The sequence below is a fragment of the Lonchura striata genome, chromosome 3 (assembly GCF_050655825.1).
Source record: "Lonchura striata isolate lonStrDom1 chromosome 3, ASM5065582v1, whole genome shotgun sequence".
Lineage (NCBI taxonomy): Eukaryota > Metazoa > Chordata > Aves > Passeriformes > Estrildidae > Lonchura > Lonchura striata.
This window is the reverse complement of record NC_140705.1, coordinates 103,920,801-103,939,962: the sequence shown is the minus strand read 5'-3', so window position 1 is coordinate 103,939,962 and position 19,162 is coordinate 103,920,801. Positions and strand designations below refer to the sequence as shown.

Below are 19,162 nucleotides of genomic sequence, written 5' to 3'. Positions count from 1 at the left end.
CTGGAATGGTGACACTCTTTCCTTGGTAGCTTAAGGGCAATGTTATATTTGCTGGCTAAAAGACCTCCTAAAATGTATATAGCTGTTAAAGACTTGGACCAAATGCGGCTTGTTGAATTTGTAGTGTCGTGGTGGGGAAATCCATCTGGAGGAAGAGGATTTCCTTAATCATAGTGATACAACCACTTTCTCTGCACAGCTTTTTTTTCTGCACTTTAAGAAGGATAATTTCACTTCTAGATTGGATTAAACAAAAAATTCTCCAAAGCAATGAGGAGTGTTGGTTTCTCTGGTTGGGCTTATGAAGAAACTCATTTTCTTATACCTCTTGGTTGTTTTATCTGTAATAAAGGGTTAATAGTGATGATGATAATAATATCTGGTTTTTATTCTCCCCATCCCCTGAATTCTGTGAAGTATTTTTTCCTGTTTACTTTATATTTCTCAAGTTACACTTGTTAACTTTTTCCTTGAAATGTCACCCCCTGAAAGGTCAAAATAAGTGCTTCCCTTTTTCCTTTTGTAAATTCATTTAGTAGCTGTAAAATTTGATTCCTGGTAACTCTACATAGTAGATGAAGATTCAGTGTAAATAAAAAGGATTAAATTGTAGATTCTGGGATGTGTACTGGCATTTATTTTCTTACTGTTTTAAACTGCTAAAAATGCAGCTTTTTTGTAAAATGAGCATTTTTGTATTAAATTCGCCTGGATTTTGCAGAAACAGAGTGCTTCTGGTCCATCCAATGTCAGTGTTTTTTATACAATTTGCAGAAAAATTGGCATTACTTTGCAAGGGGTCAAGCATGCCCTTATAATTCCCTTGTAAATTTTTTTTATACAAAAAGCCTGGCTTTACTCCACAGTGCTTTGTTATCAATGAACCTCTCCACAAATACATGAACATGTACTTTTTCCTATTGAAAAGGAAAGGTATTGAAAAGTTGCCAGCTGTTTTATTTATTTGGTTATGTGATTAATTGCATTAACTTATTGCCTATGCAAAGTAGTCAGTGGAAATGGCCTCAAGCTGGACCAGGGGAGATTCAGGTTGAACATCAGGAAAAAATTCTTCATTGAAAGGTTGGGTAAGCATTGGGATGGGCAGGCCAGGGAGGTGGTGGAGTCACCATCCTTAGAAGTGGAAAACATCTTGACATGGCGCTTAGTTGGCATGATAGTGTTCAGTCAAAGATTGTATATGGCAATTTTGGAGGTCTTTTCCAACCTTAATGATTCCGTGATCTCAGAGGTCTGCTGGGCACAAGAGGCAGTGCACAAGCTGCTTCAGTAATCAGAAACTTCTCCTCTAATGGGAATTACTCTTCTTGCCTCTTTGTATTGCTGACAAGTGTTTTCAGCGCATTGATTTTTTTCATGCAAGCTTTGACATTTTGCTAGCTGTAGGATCAGGCTGTCTGTCCAAACCAACCCTAAAAGCTGTTGCAGTTTTAGGACCAGCACTCAGAGGGTTCTGGGGAAATCTGTCACCTGGTGCTACCAGCCCAGAAGCTGCAGGAGACTTCAGAGCTCTAGCCTGACACACTGGAGAAATAGTTTTGATTTAGAGAAACTCTCCTGTCAGTGCTTATCAGAGAATTAAATGTTTTGAACTTCCTTAGATAGACCATTTCCAGTAGAGATGGCTTGCTTTGAAAAGCCTGTTTGCTTGGCCCTCTGGAACAATAGTGGCAGCTATCTTGAGAGGAGGAGTTGGACAGTTCTGAGATACCATCTGGACCAACTTGAGGATCAAAACAATTCTCTTTTAGAGGAACACTGAAAGGAATTCCAGAACTTGAAGGCTGCCACATCTTGCTAACCAGATGCTCTATGAGTGCTGAATACATTGATGCCTGCCAGTAAGGGAAAAACAGTGAGGTGTATGACTTGGTGCTGCTTCAAAATGTGCTAAATTAAAATGCCAGGTCTACTCCAAATAGGTATCACCATCGGATTTGTATTTCTTTAAGGAAATAAAATAATAATCGTGGCTGCATTGTAGTGGCTGAAGAATTGAGAAGTAGCACACTATCCGAAGAAAATAGTTTTGAGATAATCTTGGAAATTTCATTCCCTTGGTTACTTTCTTTACAGACACAACTTGCAGCTTATCTCATGGTTGTTACAAGATTGAGTGGTTATGGCATTGCATATCTCTCCTAATGATATTAATCCTAAGCATGATAACTAATGCTATGAATCCTCTGAAAGTTCCCACTACTGTGATCATTTGTGCACAGTGCTTTTGAGGCAGGGGGAAAAAAAATGTCAGCAGCTAGGTATTGCTTGGGGAACATGCAGGTTTAAACACCTGACATCTGGTGAGTCACCTTCCAAGTATGTGTGATTGAATGGTGGTTAACCGATTGCTGCAGTTAACTAAGACCAAACGCGTCTGAAATGTGAAACACTTTATTTTTGAAGGTAGCAAAAAGTGTTCTGTAAACTCCCACAGTTTACAGACCTTCCTACAATATATAACTGTCTGCAGCCCACTCCCCAGTTGTCCTCAGAAAAAGGTTTGTGCATTGTTTGTTGTTGCCAAGCAAGTATTTCTAACGTTTTTTATGCCCTTTGTAAACGTTGTTGTTAATTGTTTTCTAAGGCTCGAGGGGAATTGCTACACCTGGTTGTTTTCTGGTTGATTCTTTTCTAATGAAGTGACCTGCCCATTTAGAAGTTTCTGTGCTATCTTGATGTAAAACTGTGGCCGGGGGCAAAATGCAAATGATGAACCAAATTCTTTTTACGGTCCACATGTTCACCATGACAAAGAGAGATTCAGTCTTCTGGTGCAGACAGTGAGCAGGTACAAATCGTGGTGGGATATGTTCTGTAAAATCCAGATGTTGGGAGCACACAGGGTAAGGACGGAAGAGCTTTGACCATCTGATGCAATAGCTAAAGGCACAGGTTGTTGTTCATCATTTAGCTCTGTTGGGTTCTCAGGGAGAACAGAATATCATGTAGTAAGCCTCAAATAACATTGTAAATAATGAATCATTTCAGAATGTGATGATGGTTGTAACGCTGCAGGATGCAGGCTGGGCCTGAGCACTGGCAAACAGGCTTGTTGGAGAGGCAGAGAGCCACCTTGCCTTCTGCAGCTGTGTGGTCACTGGCCATTGATTATACAAGCAGATGGTTATTCAAGTGCTTAAATATAGATTGAGGAACTTAATGCGAAATAGCTATTTGAATGATTGGTGTTCTTAAGTTCAATACCTAAGCCACGATGTACTGCTGCAAAAGTTGTCTGAGCAAACAGACTGTGGCTTAAAAAATTTGGTGAAAATACAAATAGTGAAATTTTGTGTTGGACTGATTGGCAGTAACTCATTGCTGGAATGCAAAACAGTAGTCCAAAATTAGTTAAATGTTTATAGATGGATTATTGAAATGATGAAGCTGTTTGGAATGTCAGGTTTTGAAACAACTAATCCAGGGCAGTGCTTATGTTTTGATAGTTTTGTAGATGGTTTTGTATCTTTGGAAGGAGTTATGACTATTGTTTCTGGTATTGTACATGCTTAGTGCACAAGCTTTTAGTAAATTACCATTGTTCGACTTGCATCTTGTTAAACAAACATAGATTGAAACAGATTCTGTGCTGTAAAAACAACTGCTTGCAAGCCAACCTCTTTGTGCATGTGGGTTATGTATCATTTCCCCTCAGGAATTAACAACATAACTTGAACTTCACTTTTTAAATTGATTGAAAGAGAGAGCCTTGCACAGTGAAGAATAAAAACTCTTGGACTCTAATCTCTTAATCTCCATAAAATTCTTGAAAGTTTAGCTTTGATAATATATGAAACAAATCTGGTGGTCTGTAACATTTCTGATGTGCATTTCTTTTTTTGCAGCAAAAAAAAAAAAAAGAAATTAAAGCAGACATAAAACAATATACGACAGATGGGTTAGTGTTGGTGATAGTCAGCCCTCAAGCATGAAGAAATTCCATACCCCTAACTCACCCTTCTAATATGCTAGTGGAAAGTAATTTTGGTAGCCTAGTAATTCCTTTACCAATGTTAGTTTTCTTTCCAGTGGGATCACCACACACTCTGTGGACTTCTGTATTAGGCTTTTTTGTGAGACTATCAAGGAGTAATATCAAGGAATGGAACTTTTTTGGCTCACAACTTTTTGTGCTTGGAGGCTGCTGAGAAATATGTGAAGCCTTCTTCATGCTTGGGATCGGGAGGTTGAAATACAAAATTGGATAGCTGAGATGAGAAGGTGCACATAGGCTCTAGCATAGCTTTTCCAGCAAAGAAAGAGGTTTACAGAATTGGTATATGCAAGGGAGAGGACATTTTTTCAAACTCTTTTCTTATATACATTTTTTTTTCAAAGGGGAGCTAGTTCTTGGGGTCTTGCTGTATCCAAACTACAACTTACTTCCCTTCCACCTTCCTCCAGGGGAGCAGGAGAGAACTGAGCCCTGGTTTTGACACATCCTCACAGGTGAGGTGATCTCCAAACATGTTGTAACTATTCTGCTATAACTAGTTTCTTCTGGTTTTTTAGTCGCAAGGGCTGGAAGACTGTTTTGTTGTTGTTGATGATTGGGAGTTTTTTAGTAGGTGCAGTGGTTTCATCTTTCCATTGTATCTAATACAACTAACATGTTGTGGTTGTCTAAATGCAGGCAAAATATACATATTTTAGAAGTCCTTTTAGCTCTTAAAGTAGACATCTGCCCTTTGTATTGAACCACTTGGCCCTCTAGTTTTTCCCACCATTGGGATCTTACACTGGGATTTAAAAAGAAAAATTGCTTCAGAGGAGGATGGTCTGTCTGAAAAGTCTGCTCCAGAAATGCTTGCAGGACCAAATCAGAATAAGAAAGAAAGAAAATACTGGCACTACACGATGTGTGGATCAGATTGGCAGGAAACTGGACCATAGTTAACTTCACTCATGTGTACTGAAAACACACTGAACCCCACACCCACATTGTTGGTCTTAGTCTTTAAAGTTTTGTTGGCAAAGCTCTTCCTTTTATGAGTGGGAAAACAAGTCATACCCACAACAGATGCAGTTATGCTGGCAAAAAACTCAGTGTAGTCTCTGCCAGTTGAATGAAATCCTCTGACGTATGTATTTTATTTCATTCGAGGAAGAGCCTTGGCTACCTCTTCTCTGCCCCACTCATCCTTTTTTTTCTCCAGCCCAGAAGAAGCTGTTTCTCCACTAGTGGGAATTGCAGAGATAACACTGCCTAGTGCAGTTCTTTTTAAGTGTTGGTAAGCCATTAGAATCAGCTGCTGTCATCGTGGATCTTAATTTGTTTCAGTAGGTAAAGAGAAAAATGCTATCAGAGGAGAGAGAGAGAGAGATCATCTGAAGGAATTCCATGAGATAAGTACTGTCAGGAGTGCCAAAGGCTCAGATGAGGTTCCTTGGGACTTGTGAACCTTAGTGCACCTTCACTTTCTCAGTGATGTGTCTTTGCCTGGAGACAGCAGTAAACCATCAATATCCTGGTGTGACTGGAAAGGATCTTGGGGATCTAGGTCTCCCAAGGCTGTCAGTTGACTGATGCAAGCTATCCAGTTGAAGCTACAATTTTGGAATGATTTTTTAATTGTTTGTTTGTTTTCTTATTCTGAGAAGGAAAAGTTGCGTGGCTTTTTTGCACACCACCAGCTGCTCATAGAAGATAAGAAATTGCAGCAGCCAAAGCTTTAGATTTATTGCTGTGGCCAATTTCCTGTTATTTTTAATAGGATACGGCCTCTCCACTTCTGAACTCGTGAGCAGTATCAAAGGGACTGTATCGTGTTTCAAACCACTCTGTCAGGTCCTGAGCACACCAAGAGGGTTCTGGCTTCCTATGCAGCATTATATCTGGTTGAGGTATTTTTTGTCTGTGTGTATCCACGGACAAGTTTCAACTCCCTGTTACGGGGGTTTTTAGGAACCTCTGCTTGTTTGTTTTCAAGTCGTATTGTTTGAAAAGAAGAATTTGTGTCGAGGTTTGCCAGCACAGGGAGAGGGAAGCAAGGAGTACCTGGTTGTCAGGGCACCTCTGGCTCAGCATGGGTCACTGCTTGGGTCGGAAATTAGGGAATTCCTGGCTGGCTGCTGTGAGAGAGATTCAGCCTCCTCGCAGTGCCCGAGTGGCTGGAGCAGAGGGAGGAAGTCTGGTTGGTAAACTTTGAGCAGATAAAATTTGGGGTAAAAACTAAGGTTTTAAAAGAGGGGAATATGTTGTGTATCACTATTTTCTCTTGATAAATTTTCTTTGGATTATTTTGGCTATTTTAATTCAAAAACATTTTGAACATTGTAAGTAGTCTAAATATCCCGGTGTTCTCATGTGTGATAAAAATAAGGGAACAGAAAATTGAGTCAGGCACTAACAAAGAACCGCAGAGGGAGTTAAAGGAGGGACATCAGTTGGTGTGCATTTTAAAAGGACTTAGTAGGACTTTGAGATGGGGGTGCTAGTGCCCTGCATGAGATCCAGAGTAACTAGCTGGATTTATGCAATGCAATGGTAATTTGGGAAGCTAAATTTGTAGCTATAATTGTTCAGTGGCTATTTCTAGACATTATAGTAAATTTCAGAACTGCCCTTTAAAAAATGCGCTGTTGCTTTTTTTTTCTGGCCTTTTGTTGTTTTGTTGGCCTTGGGTGGTTACTTTGTCCTTAGACCATCTATGTAAAGTTTAGTATTAATGAACAATGAGGTTAATTTTAGTTGTGTGTATTTTAATGTTTGTTTTTTTTTAACCAAGATAATTGAATTACAAACTGGATTAAACAGGAGGTGCATTTCTGAGCAATTTTTTACTGAATTAAAGGCCAGGGAGATGTATTTTTTAGGATTTAGCATTATTAATGTCTCAGTTTGAACAATAAATTTTTTGTTTTTATCTTTAGAAAGTCACAAGTCCTATCATACTTTTGAAATCATGATAATTCAATTATTTTTTCTTTCTCTGTCCTTCTGGATAATATTCTTTTGCTTTCTGTTAATGATATAGTTAACAAACAAAATGTAGGATTTAGGATCATCCCAAGATTGCGAATTTGATTTCTGATTGGTACAATCATATGGGTAGTTTCTATGAGCAAGAGCTGGGGAAAGAAAACAAATGTAATTTTTAAGCTCAGCTGACCTGGAAAGTTTAAATAGGATTCAGTATGCCTTGAGGACTGGTAAACATCTGTCCACTTATTCTGGACAAAAAAATTAGAAATGCAAGGCAGGCTTCAATTCTGAAGTTGTGATAGCAATACTTGTTGTCATAGATCTTCATTAACAGTATATTTAAAGAATGAAAGTGTTTTATAAATTGCGTAACACGACCAGAAGGTGTATCTGAATTACAGGGCTTGTTCATAATTGAAACTAGCTAGCTAACTCAGTTGCTAGTTTGTAATTCTGATGAATAAACCTTTCTGGTACTGGAAACTAGTGAGTTTTACTTCGTGGAGACTGCTGCTAACTTTAGCAGATACCTAAGGTAAGTACAAGGACTTTGCCATATCTCTGCTTTAGCATGAATTTTCCAACACTGGCACTCCATTTTTAAGGAGAATCTGGCCTTTTGTTCCAGAACCCATAACATCCATGAGTTTTATCCATTTCCTCTTTTTAGATGCTTGCCTTTGTTGTTTGTCTCTTCATTAAAGCACACTGGTTCTGTAGGAACATAAATAATTTTCTTTATATTTCTTTACATTTCACATACTGGCTTTTACTGTTTTGTAGTAGCAAGAACTATAGTATGTGATGAATATGTGCTTGCATGCAATAAAACTATCTCTCCATCTCTATCTACCTCAGATTATAGGCAGAAAAATTGCCCAGTTGAGTTTCTGAAGAGTTCTGGTCAAATTCTGTAAGCCAAAACCACAGTGACTTTGGAAAATAAAGAGTATAAATTACAAGCAGACATTGCAGTTGCGTTTATGGAACCATCCTAATGCCAATCTCTGTGCTTGCTAACTAACATGACACAGGGCTTGACAATGGCCGCAAAGGCTCGAAAGGTATCAGCCTTCCCAAAGATTTTCCACTGGAGAAAAATTAGTGTATCAAGCTGGCAGTAAGATGTGATGGCTTTAACTGTAACCTATTTCAGATGCCCACAAAAACTTTGCTTTCCTCATGGGCACTTGCCTAACCCAGTCCTTACTACGTTTTGTGCACGTCACGTAATGTCATAGCTCCTTTCCATAAGACTTGTAATAACTGTTTCTTTCTTACCATTTTTCCCCCCTGGTGCTGGAGTGGGAGAATTATTTGTCCTTCTAAAATTAGATATCCATGGATACATATAATATTTTTCTCTGTTTAAACTTGGCAGTTCAAATTGCACATGGAAAAGAAAAGTGTGTTCCACTACAGGAAGTCTGCATGTTGTGTTCTTCATTTACAGGGGAATAAAATGTCATATGGGGTGTTTCACTCTTAGTTCTGTAGAAGGAGAACAATACTTATAAAAGCACATTTATACTGATGTCTATAGCCAGGCTCTTCTCTCTTTTCATTATGTGGTGTTCAGTGTACCACCCTGTGAAGAGACACTAACTATATATGGGAGACAACTAAGGCACATAATTTTTATACCACTTGAGAACTTTTATAGAATTTCTGTATTCTTTCTCCAGCTGAAAGGTGTTGAAATCTCCTTAGCTGTGTGGACCATTATTCAGTTTAGGTGTTCTTGCTTCACCATCTCCCTTTTTTCTCAAGATCCCAGATAAACTTGTCTCATTTGCAATTTCTTATGAATCCACAGGTAGCTGTAGTAGTGGAAGAAAATAATGTAGTACATTATCACTTTTCTTGTCTATGAAAGTAGTTGATTTTTTTTTTTCTAGAACCCCTTAAGATGCACAAAGACTGTTCTGAGGAAAAGCAAGGTGAGAAACTGGGAGGCTTATTTGATGTCTAGGGTTGCAGGCAGGCTTGATTCCAGAATGGGATAATTAATCTTTCTGACTTTTTAAAACTGCTGTAATATTTGTGTACAGATGAGAAAAATGTATAGTTCTCACATCTGTGAGGTATAAGGTGACAGCAATATGAAAACGTGAACTTATTTTCATGGAATGATGTAATTGCTTTCATCTGTTGTATTGAGTAATAGCACACATAAAAGGATGAGCCTGACTCTTGAGAATGAGTGGTGAGTAGTTATGAGTACTGTTAGTTATGTTGGACCTCTCTACTGAAGGAGCTAAACATAAATTAGGATTGAGGTTGTTTCTAGATTTCTTTTTGATCAGTAATATGAGACCCAGATTTTTGTGCATTTTTTATGTTTAGAACACAAGTTAGATGAGTTAGAGTTGCTTTTTTACTGGCTCTCTGCAAAAGAAAAAAAAATTTATGAACTTCGATTGCAGTGGGGAAAAAATGCAGTCTGAACAGGCAAAGGAGTTTAGAAGTTTTGTGAATTACCTGAAATTCATGCCACTCACTGTTTTACTTCTTCAGAACACTTTTACAACTTATAAAAATTGGCCAACAGCTGGATTTTTTTTCCTTTTATATCTGCACTGAAAAAATGTTTTCTCTATGTTCTTTGCTTATCTTTGCCAATCATTTTTCTTTTTCTCCCTCTCTCCACTTCATGCCAAAGTGATGTTTTTTTCTGAAATTTAAATTAATTGAATTAAAACTAATAAAATAAATAGTGTCTGTTTTTTTTCCCTAGTGTCAGACTGAAAACTTTCATAAGTCATAGCAGTGAAAGGGTGCTATTTGAGTCTTGCTTATATAGCCCAGTGACCTGAAGAAAGTTCCAGCAATTTCAACTTGGTCTTTTGGCTCTACTAGTTTATTTTTTGATTTTCCATTGTGAAAACATGGTAGTAGATTTGGTGTTGTCCTTATCACTGTCAGAAGACATATATCTGCCAGTACATAATCCTACTACCAATTAAAATGTTTGATTTACTGGAGTGTTTAGAGATAGAAACAAAGGATTTTGAAATTTGTCCATGCTGAGTAGCAGGTTAGCTTTTCTTCCAAGCTACATTTTTTTTGCTTACTCTTTCTTGATATAATCATAATGCTTTCTTGATACAATGCCTATGCTTGGATATTTTGCAGCACTCATTTTCTAACTGAATTCTAGGCTTTGTGGTTCTAATAGCTTCATATTATTTTTGGCATGAACCATAATATTAAGGGTCAGCTATTTTTTTGTTTTGACAAGTTTATATATCAAAGCTTAGGAAAAAGCCTGAAAAAAATCTAGCAACTTCATTTGGGGTATGTAATCAATGGTTGCCAATGAAAACTGGTGTTATAAAATTCCATAAGGATAAGATCATATTCCATCAAATCTTCTTGGCTTGTAACCAAAGAGAAACATGAAGGTGTACGAGTATTAATTAAGCACAGTTAATGCTTCTTGTTTGCTGCAGAAACTTTATAAAAATAGCCAGGTATAATAACAAGAAATTCATTTTTCTTAGGAGGATATCCGGAATTTGACGTGCCAGTATATGACTTTGAATTCTAGCCCTACTGAAAAATGGAGATTGTTTTGAAGACAGCCCTTCAGAAGGATTCTCCTATTTATGCTATGTGAATGCCTGTGTTATATTTAGGCACTGAAAATGCTTCTGGACTGAGCGTCCTGTATTCTGCAGTGGAGGAGTGGCTGGGGAAGATATGAGCTTGTTCTGCCTTTCACAGGGTTTTAAAAACTCTTTTCCAGTGATCCTGTTCCCTCTTAGAGAGTCATGGCTGAACCGTGCTGCCTCCAGTCACCCTCCCACAAGAGCAGGCTGTAAACCCTCCTTATGCTGAAGTGCAGTGGTTTGTACTGCAGCCACAGCTTTTATTTAGCTGAAAGGGAACACTTCATTTCTGTCACAACTGGGTTGGTTACCTTCCAAACCAAAGCAAGGCAACATCACCTCTTCATGATGTCTGTTGGCTGTGTGATGGGCTTGATTTCATCTTTTTTTACCTTCCTGAATAGATCCAGTATGAAGTTGGAAGTGGAGAATTAAAGGTCTTGAGTCATTATAGTCTTTCACTATAAAGAGGAAAGAGCAGAGCTGGTGCTATCTCAGAATCACACTTCAATGTGATAGACAATAAATTGTAGGAATTTCTCATTCTTTACTCTGCATGATCTTTGTAATGGTTTTATCTGTCACTTCATCCCTGGCATCCATTCTGTAAATAATTACCCTGTGACCCTTTGGTCCTGAGTAACTCTTTCAAAGCACAGCTAACCATTTTAAAAAAAGGCAGGGCAGTTAATTCATGGTGAGTTTGTCCCAGAACTTTGCATCTGCAAATGGGAATGCTGAACTTTAGCAGCAATAAATGCAAAGCTTGGGTGGAATTGCAGAGCTGTGGCCACTTGGTGGGGAGCATTTCCTTTCCCTGCCCACTGACACTGGTGTCTCGTGTGCAGTAGATGTTGCTGTGAGACAGCATCAGGCATGGCTTGGTCTGCTCCATTTTTTACATCACATTGCTATTCCGTGATTATAGGAATTAGTGTTAGCATGGGCTTGTCTTTGTGGGAAATTGCTGAATGAAATGCACAGTGGTGTCACGTCTTTGCTGTTTCATTTCTGTTTAGCTGGTTGCCACTCTGCACTGGTTTTAAAAGGGCTGCAGTTGGAGACTTGGCTGTGTTGGTACAGGGTGTTTAATTTCCCAAGAGTTGTAGTCACACTTAACAGCACTTCAGGAGGCTTGAGTGTCTTCACAACTGCCAGGGACAGATTTTACTTTTGGTAAAGGCAATCACTACATTCACACGGCATTGCCTACTTTGCAACAAAACTAGGAATTAAGAAATTTCATTTCCTTTTCCTTCAAAGTGGATGGGAATGTAAGGTTTCTTGCTATCTCTCTTGGAGTTTGTGGGCTTGCTGAGTTAATCATTTAGCCCCTTTAAGACATGGGTGCAATCTGTAGTCCATGTCCACATTAAGCCACAAAGGAATGTGAATATCAGGCTTCAAGTCAGAGAAATGAAATGCTTCCAACTTGCTAACCAGAGACAGAATTACAGGGAGGGCTGTACCATATGGGCTTTCTCCACTTTTTATTTTTGTTCCTTGTTTCTTCTCTTGCTTCTCTCTGTGTTGCAGTTAAACTGAGTGTAAGTCTTAGGGATACCTCATCACCTTAGGGTTCTGTGAGTCCAATTATGTAATAACAAATAAGATGACCTGATGCGTACAGAGAGACTGTTTAATCATAATTTATTTTACTCCACCTTCTTCTCTTTTGGTGTTTAGGTTTTGTACTTAGAAGAAAATAATTGTACATAGCCTATATATAGTATTTTTCTTTGCCTGCAGAACTTCAATGGCCACTGTAGTGGATCTAGTGGATCAAAGGCCTATTTGTACCACTTTGATACAAACATACAATAAATACACCTACCTGTGGTTGTATAGAAGGTGTTTTGATTTTGTGCAAGTTGTGCTTAGATCCAGGCTATTTAAATAAATTGTGCAATTTAAATTTAGAGTAACCTTTCTGCTTTTAATTTGAGAACTACAAGTCAGACTAACTCTTGTGTTTCAAAGCTGAGTTGCTTGTAAAGAACAGCAAAACAAGAAAATGTTAATGTTCTGCTTTGGTGATTTTTGTCTCTTATCATTTTAATATGCAAATTCTTCATTTAATATACAAGTCTACTACAGGAGCTACAGAAGATCACAAGCTTGCAAGTGAATTTTGACGTTTATCACTCCAATCAAATGCTAAAATGTTACCATAAAAATTGATTAATATGAGCAAGAAATAGAGATGGTTTTTTTAAACAAGAATTTCTTTTCAGCTCATGACAAAGTAAAATTTTCTGCAAAGCAATTTTTCACTCTGAAATGTTGCAAAGCAACTACTTTCTCTAACAGGGGCAGTTAACAAGAATCAGACTATAATCTCATTAAAAGCTGATAACCTCAGATATGTTTCCAAATAAAGCTATCACCATGTGTTAAAGGGTGAGTATTTTGCACAGACTTATGGTGAAAGGTTGTAAAGTTATTATCAAAGTACTGTTTGGAAAGGTGAACAAAGAATGGCATGCCACAGTTTTTAGAATTTATTACAATGGGTTTGTGTATAAAGCTGTAGCATGTATTTTGCACTCCAGAACTATTAGTTTTACTAGCCTTCACTGCAAAGCTGTTCTCTTAAGTAGAATTAATGGCAAATAATTTGTTAGAGGAAATAAGCAGCCAGTCTAAACCAATCTATTATAGCGCTGCTGCAACCAAAAAAGGAAAATTTTACTTTTGTACAATTAAATAATATGGGGTTCCAGTTGATACAATTTCTTCCTCTATCAATGTAATTAGCAACACTTTTTGAAATACTGTGGAAGTAAACTCCTGATTTGTTTCTCAAGTTCATTTGAAAACTTTTGAAAAACATAGTACTGAAGGATTAATGTTGATGGCTGAAGTGGTGTTTTAGGTATAAGAGTTTTTCTGTTAAAAAGCATTAAAAAATGTAGAAAATAAAAATACATTTATTGTTCATAATATCAGTCACTATGTGCTATCCAGCACTGTGATTCCCAGGTAATTGTTTTCAAATCTTGTTTATCAATATGATCTGCCACAGAGATGAAGGAAGAATGCAGGGGGCTGCTCACAGAGAGGGGCTCTTTTGTAGCCTTGTAATTCTGAGATACCGGTCAAAGAAGTCAGTCACTTCAAAGAAGGTTCCCCCCTAGCCTCCCCCTTTTTTAGCCATAAATCTTACTTCTAAGTATTTTGACTGTTTCAGTCTAGTGTTTAAGCCCACACAGTGGGCACTGGAAAATAATCCTTTAATACAGAAAGAAAAGTACCATTAGCTCATTTCCGGCAGCTATTCTGTATTTCAGATGAGGTGTTTTGCTCTCGAAACAAATGCAGTTATTCACAGGCTTTGGCTGTGTGATTTACATCAAGGCCTATATTCAGTAAAGATAACAGATTTGCTTTCTCCATGCATGTGCCCACAATATAATCCTCCTTTGATACAACTTGAAGGAATTTTTTCAGCATTTTGTAGCATTGATGTTTTAATGCATTAAGTAGTGGAGAGGCTTTTTTCCTTGCAAGTTCAAAAGTTCATGTTATGATCTTCTACTTGTGTAACTAAATGTGCCTGGTTGTGGTTTGGGGTTGACAGTGTGCCTGCTTTTTTAACTCTAGTTTTCTTCTCTCCCTCTCTTCTCTTTTTTCTTCACCCTATCTTGCTTTGCTGTCATAGCTTACCTGCAGCCACTTTTCCTCCATTGCATTATCTCTGTTCATTACCTAATACCTGAATGGGACTAATTGAGCCTCTCCAGGAGAGTAGACCATTGTTCTAAATTTCAAAAAACTGAATTAAATTTTATTCTTACTACAATTCCTCAGGCATGGGTCTTGCTTCACTTGGTGCCAGTCTTCTTACTGACATCAGTGGGAGCAGGACTGGATTTTGTTCCTGTAAGGAGAAGGGTAGGTTGGCAGTTCACAGAATTCACAGAATGACTGGGTTGGAAGAGACCTTCAAGATCATTGAGTCCAACCCATGCCCTAACACCTCAACTAGACCATGGCATCAAGTGCCACATACAGTCTTTTTCTGAACACATCCAGGAATGGTGACTTCACCACCCCCTGGGCAGGCCATTCCAGAAATTTATCACTCTTTCAGTGAAAATTTTTTTTCACAATATCCAACCTATATTTCCCTTGATGCAGCTTGAGACTGTGTCCTCTGGTTCTGTCAGTTGCTGCCTGGTGAGAGAGACCAAGAGTGGCGACCACATTGTTAAACATTTGAGATGTTGCAAATTCAGTGCTTCTTGTTGATCTTTCCCCTCTCCTGCAATTGTACATATTAACAAAACATTTTCTTTCCTGGTGGGGCAAGGAATCCAAGTATGTTGCAACCTCCTTACATGAAACAAATACTTTTTTGACTTTTGCAAAAGTTGGAAGTAATGTGATGCATTTTAGAAATCCATAATTATAACCCAGGTTTTCCCAGATTATGTTTATTTGAAAGACTTTACAATCTTCCATGTATAGACAGATATATATTTTAAAAAAATTAGAGAAGAATGGAAGGTACACAAGAATACCACTAAGCAGAAACTGTAAAAATTCACTTGTATAAGCCATTTTAAAAACAGAAGAAAGGCAGGAGCAGAAATATCACACTTTAATTAAATGTATGGGACCATATTTTGCTGCAGTAACACACCTTTCCAGCAGGATCTCAGCTGACAGCAGCATTGTGTGAATCCAGATAAGCAGCTTCCAGTCTCCATCTGACACCAGAGCTGTGTAATGAGCTGCAGACACATCTTTCAGTCTTATGAGCAGTGTGGCTATTTGCTTCCTAATCTCCAAGTGCTCTCTTGTAACTGCTCCATTGCAAAATCCCAGTACAGAAGTGAAACTGCAGCCACCTCTTGAGGTTAGATATCTTCTCATTAAAGCAGGATAGGTGATTGAACTTTTATGTCTTTATTTTTAATAAAGTTTTTATTGCATTATTTAAAATTATACACCAACTGGCACCACTTTGTGCTAGTGAATGTTTAACTAGTGAGAATGCTCTGGGGTATATAATTTTACCCCCTATCTAATACTTGGATCTGTTGGAGCTATTGATTCTGCTCTAAATGTTATCCTGTGTTTAGAACGTCTTAGTTTTACTCATGTCTTTCTTTGTAACATGAGAGAATAATGAAGTATGCTGTAAGAAGTTTTTCTGTGGTTTTTATTAAGCATATCATTCATTGTTTTTGTAATGTTTTTGCATGCCCATCAATCACATTTAGGAGGAAATGTAACCTCTTAAAAATCACTGTAGCTCCAGCAAGTCTGAAGGAGTTGAGAATCTTTAGAAAGCTAACTAACTTAGAGGAAAAGTAAATGGCACCGATACTATGTTGCTACTGATCGTAGCCAGCAGGGTTAAAACAGGGAGAAAAGGTAAAGAATCTGTCAAATATGCTCAGACATTTTTAAGTCACTTGATTATAATGGATTTTAGATAGTTGACCCTTACAATAATGGTTAGGCTTTCCTGATCTTTGATTACTATGAAGTGTTCATTGAAAATTTAGGCTGCAGGACCTTATGCCTTTTCTGAAGGGTAGAGACCGGTTATTGCACGAGGTCTAAAAGAAAGATGTTCCAAAATACCAGAATGCTGGTCTTGGTTTTGCTTCTCCTCTTCTGAACGGCTTGTCCCATGCAGAAAACATAATACACAGAGGTGTTGCAATATTAACTCCTCTTATAGATATTCAATTACAAATTGTTGTATTTTGGAGGGGGGGAAGAAAAAAATGAGTTCAATGTGAATCAACTGGTTATTTCACGTTAAGCAATTTTGATGCAAACATAGCTTTGCAATACAGGAATAATGGGGATGTGTTCTGGGGACTTCTCTGCTTGCTGAGACCAGGGGCTTTCCTTGGGCTGTGATTTAACAAACTGCTCTCCAGACCTGACCAACTGCTTCAGTTAAGGCAAAATTGCTCTTATTTTTCCTTCTCTGAGCTGTGTGGTTCTTTTCTTCCCTCTGCCAGATGAGCTACTCTGGGTTCTGTTGTGAGTTGTCTAAACTCACTAACCAAGCTGAAAAAGATCATATTCTCTTACTGAGTGAGGGAGGCGAAGTGGCTAAACCAGGAGGAGGTTCCAGCAGATTTTCAGAGCTGGCAGAAGACAAGTTGTAATGTGCTCTGGAATTAAGGGAGGGAGAAGATACCAGGACCTCTCTACTCCTGGCAGAAGTGAGCTCTAAAATGAGATTGCCTCAGGTACAAAACCGAATCCTTGGACAGGTGCCATTCAGGCTCTTGGCTGTGTCTAATTTGAGGTCTTGCAATAACAAGGTGTGAGAGGGTTGTAAATGGTTAACTGCTGTACCCTGCAGACCTAAACCCTGCCCTGACAGAGAGGTGGAGCTGCTGCAGATACCTGGCATAGACAGGCAGCATTTTCTATTTGGAAGGGAAAAGTACTGGAGTCTGGCATTTTGATTCGGTATGTTGTTTTTCTTTTATTTTTTAACTTTAGAACACAATGTTCTACAGGGGGAGTGATAACTCCACATTTGTTACTGATATGATGTGGATTAAAACTGGTCACAATCGCAATGCAATGGTCATGTAGGTTTGTCACTTTATGCAGATGCTACTCCTAACCTGAATGCTTAGACTACCTCAAAAAGAGCCCTCCATCAGTAGTTGCCTTAGAGAGACCTGTTGAATTGCAGTGGGTATTCTGGAGTGATAAGTAAGGAAGTAATGGATAAGGTGCTTATTTGTAGTTTGGGAAGTTCACATCTTGTCTGCCATGGAAACCTTGCTGGACACAGACTTGCTAGAACCTATAGAAATACTTGGTACCTGTGAACCTTGTCACAGAAAAGGACTTAGGTGCTGCCTGACAGATTTGTAGCCACAAAACGGTGTAGTTGTGTGGGTGCACAAAAAAAAGGTGTGTTTGCACTAAAGTGTGGTACTTCAGCACGGGAGACAAGGAGAGAATAACAAGTGGTGCATGTGCTAATCTCTACATGGTTCAGAATTGAGTATGTCCTCTTTCGGGTACTGCCACAAAGGAGAGGAAAGGGTAGAATTCTAACTGGTTTGAATTGAAATTGTTGTTTTGACTTTATTTAAATCTCTCTAGATGTTTTATTTGGACTACTGGAACCAGAAACTGACCCAAGTTGGATAAAGTGAAAACACATGACTTAGATCAATAAAGATCTGTTATAGCAAAGGTGGATCTGATGGAGAACCCAAGTTTTCCTGGAAAGGGAAAGCTGTGATTGGATTGGGAAAGTAAAAATGCTAACTGAGATGTTTTTTGATCTCTGTTGTTTGATGACTCACAGTAGTGGTAACAGTAGCAGTTGTCTTCTGAGTTCAGTGTCCCAGAGAAGCCTTGGCATCTGTCTGTGCATGCTTACAGACTCTAAAGTTCTGTGTAGAATATTAGTTATAAAAACTAAATTAAATTGTAATTTGATTCCTTTTCCAGAATGTATAGGTGAGAGTGTTAATGGTTTGATTACTGTTTGGATTAGGAACATATTTAAATTCCTGCCTGCAAGAATTTTTAAGGAGATTTAAATGCCTGAGGATGAGGCCTATGTCTCATCAGGGACTGTATAAACAAGTAGTTGAAGACAGTGGCCTTGTGGCAGAAGACTTGTTATTATTTAAGGGTTAAAATCCCCTTTCATTTGAGATGAATTTGACTTCTAGGAGGCTTTATGGAACTTCCACCCGTAACTGAGTGGGATACAGACAGCTTGTTAGGCACAGAAATGTTCCTTGCTGTGCTCTACCTGCATGAAACTCTCCCATGAGAGCACTCAAGGGACAGAAAGCTGTTTCATGGGGAGAGAGATCTCCTGAAGACACAACTCAGCTAGATGGAGACAAACTGTGTCAGACCTCGTCTCCCATGCTGCTAGAAGAGTTATTTTCACTCTTCCCTAAAACTGCAGGCCAGCACACCACTTGCAGCTGCCCTGCCACGCTGCGGTCTCTGCCCAGCCCAGGGTTACATACTTCCCTTAGGTGTGCTGCTGCTCCTGCAGTGCCAGGAATGCTGGAGGGCTGCCAGGTGCTGTTGGTAAATACAGGCTGCAGTTTGACATAATTGCTTTCTTCCTGGAGTCTCAGAAATTACATATAAAAGCAAACAAAGTGAAGGAAAACGTTTTGCTTTAAGTGCATTTTGTATCAGATGATATTTTTTTTTCTTTTTTTTTATGCTCCTTAGAATGTAGTACAGTCTGTACCTGTTGTCTGTAATAGAGGAGAGAGTCACGTACTTGGAAATGTCCTAAGAGTTATATTGGCCCTAATTATTTGTAAGCTTTTCTTCACTTCTGGCCTTCAGATAAATTTAGAAAGCAAGAGAATGCCCAGAGACTGGAGCAGTGCCCTTCACCTCACAAAGCAGCTTCTGCCTGATGGCCTCTTCATGAACCACCAAGCAGCTCGGCTTACCTTACCTCACCAGTCTGTCTTTTAAAATTACTAGCAAACAAAAATATTGCCAGCCCCAGCTGACTTTGGGAGAACTAAGCAAAATTTTTTGTATTTCCAGCTTCTTTTGGTTTTAGGTTTGGAAAATGTGTAAAATACTACTTCATTCACTTTTCATGTAGTAGTGTTTTGAC

The 19,162-nt window shown here is 38.5% G+C and overlaps 1 protein-coding gene across 2 annotated transcripts in view; it reads left to right on the top strand.

Annotated features, from left to right (window-relative positions):
* PTPN14 (protein tyrosine phosphatase non-receptor type 14) overlaps positions 1 to 19,162 on the top strand; it is a 110,006-nt gene that overhangs the window by 15,722 nt on the left and 75,122 nt on the right. The window contains exon 1 of one of the 2 annotated variants that reach the window (XM_085576057.1): positions 4,491 to 17,004. The exons of the other annotated variant lie outside the window; for it this stretch is intronic. The gene's annotated coding sequence lies outside the window, so the exon portion shown is untranslated. Of the gene's footprint in view, positions 1 to 4,490; positions 17,005 to 19,162 lie in introns of those variants that run through there. 2 annotated transcript variants of the gene reach the window in all.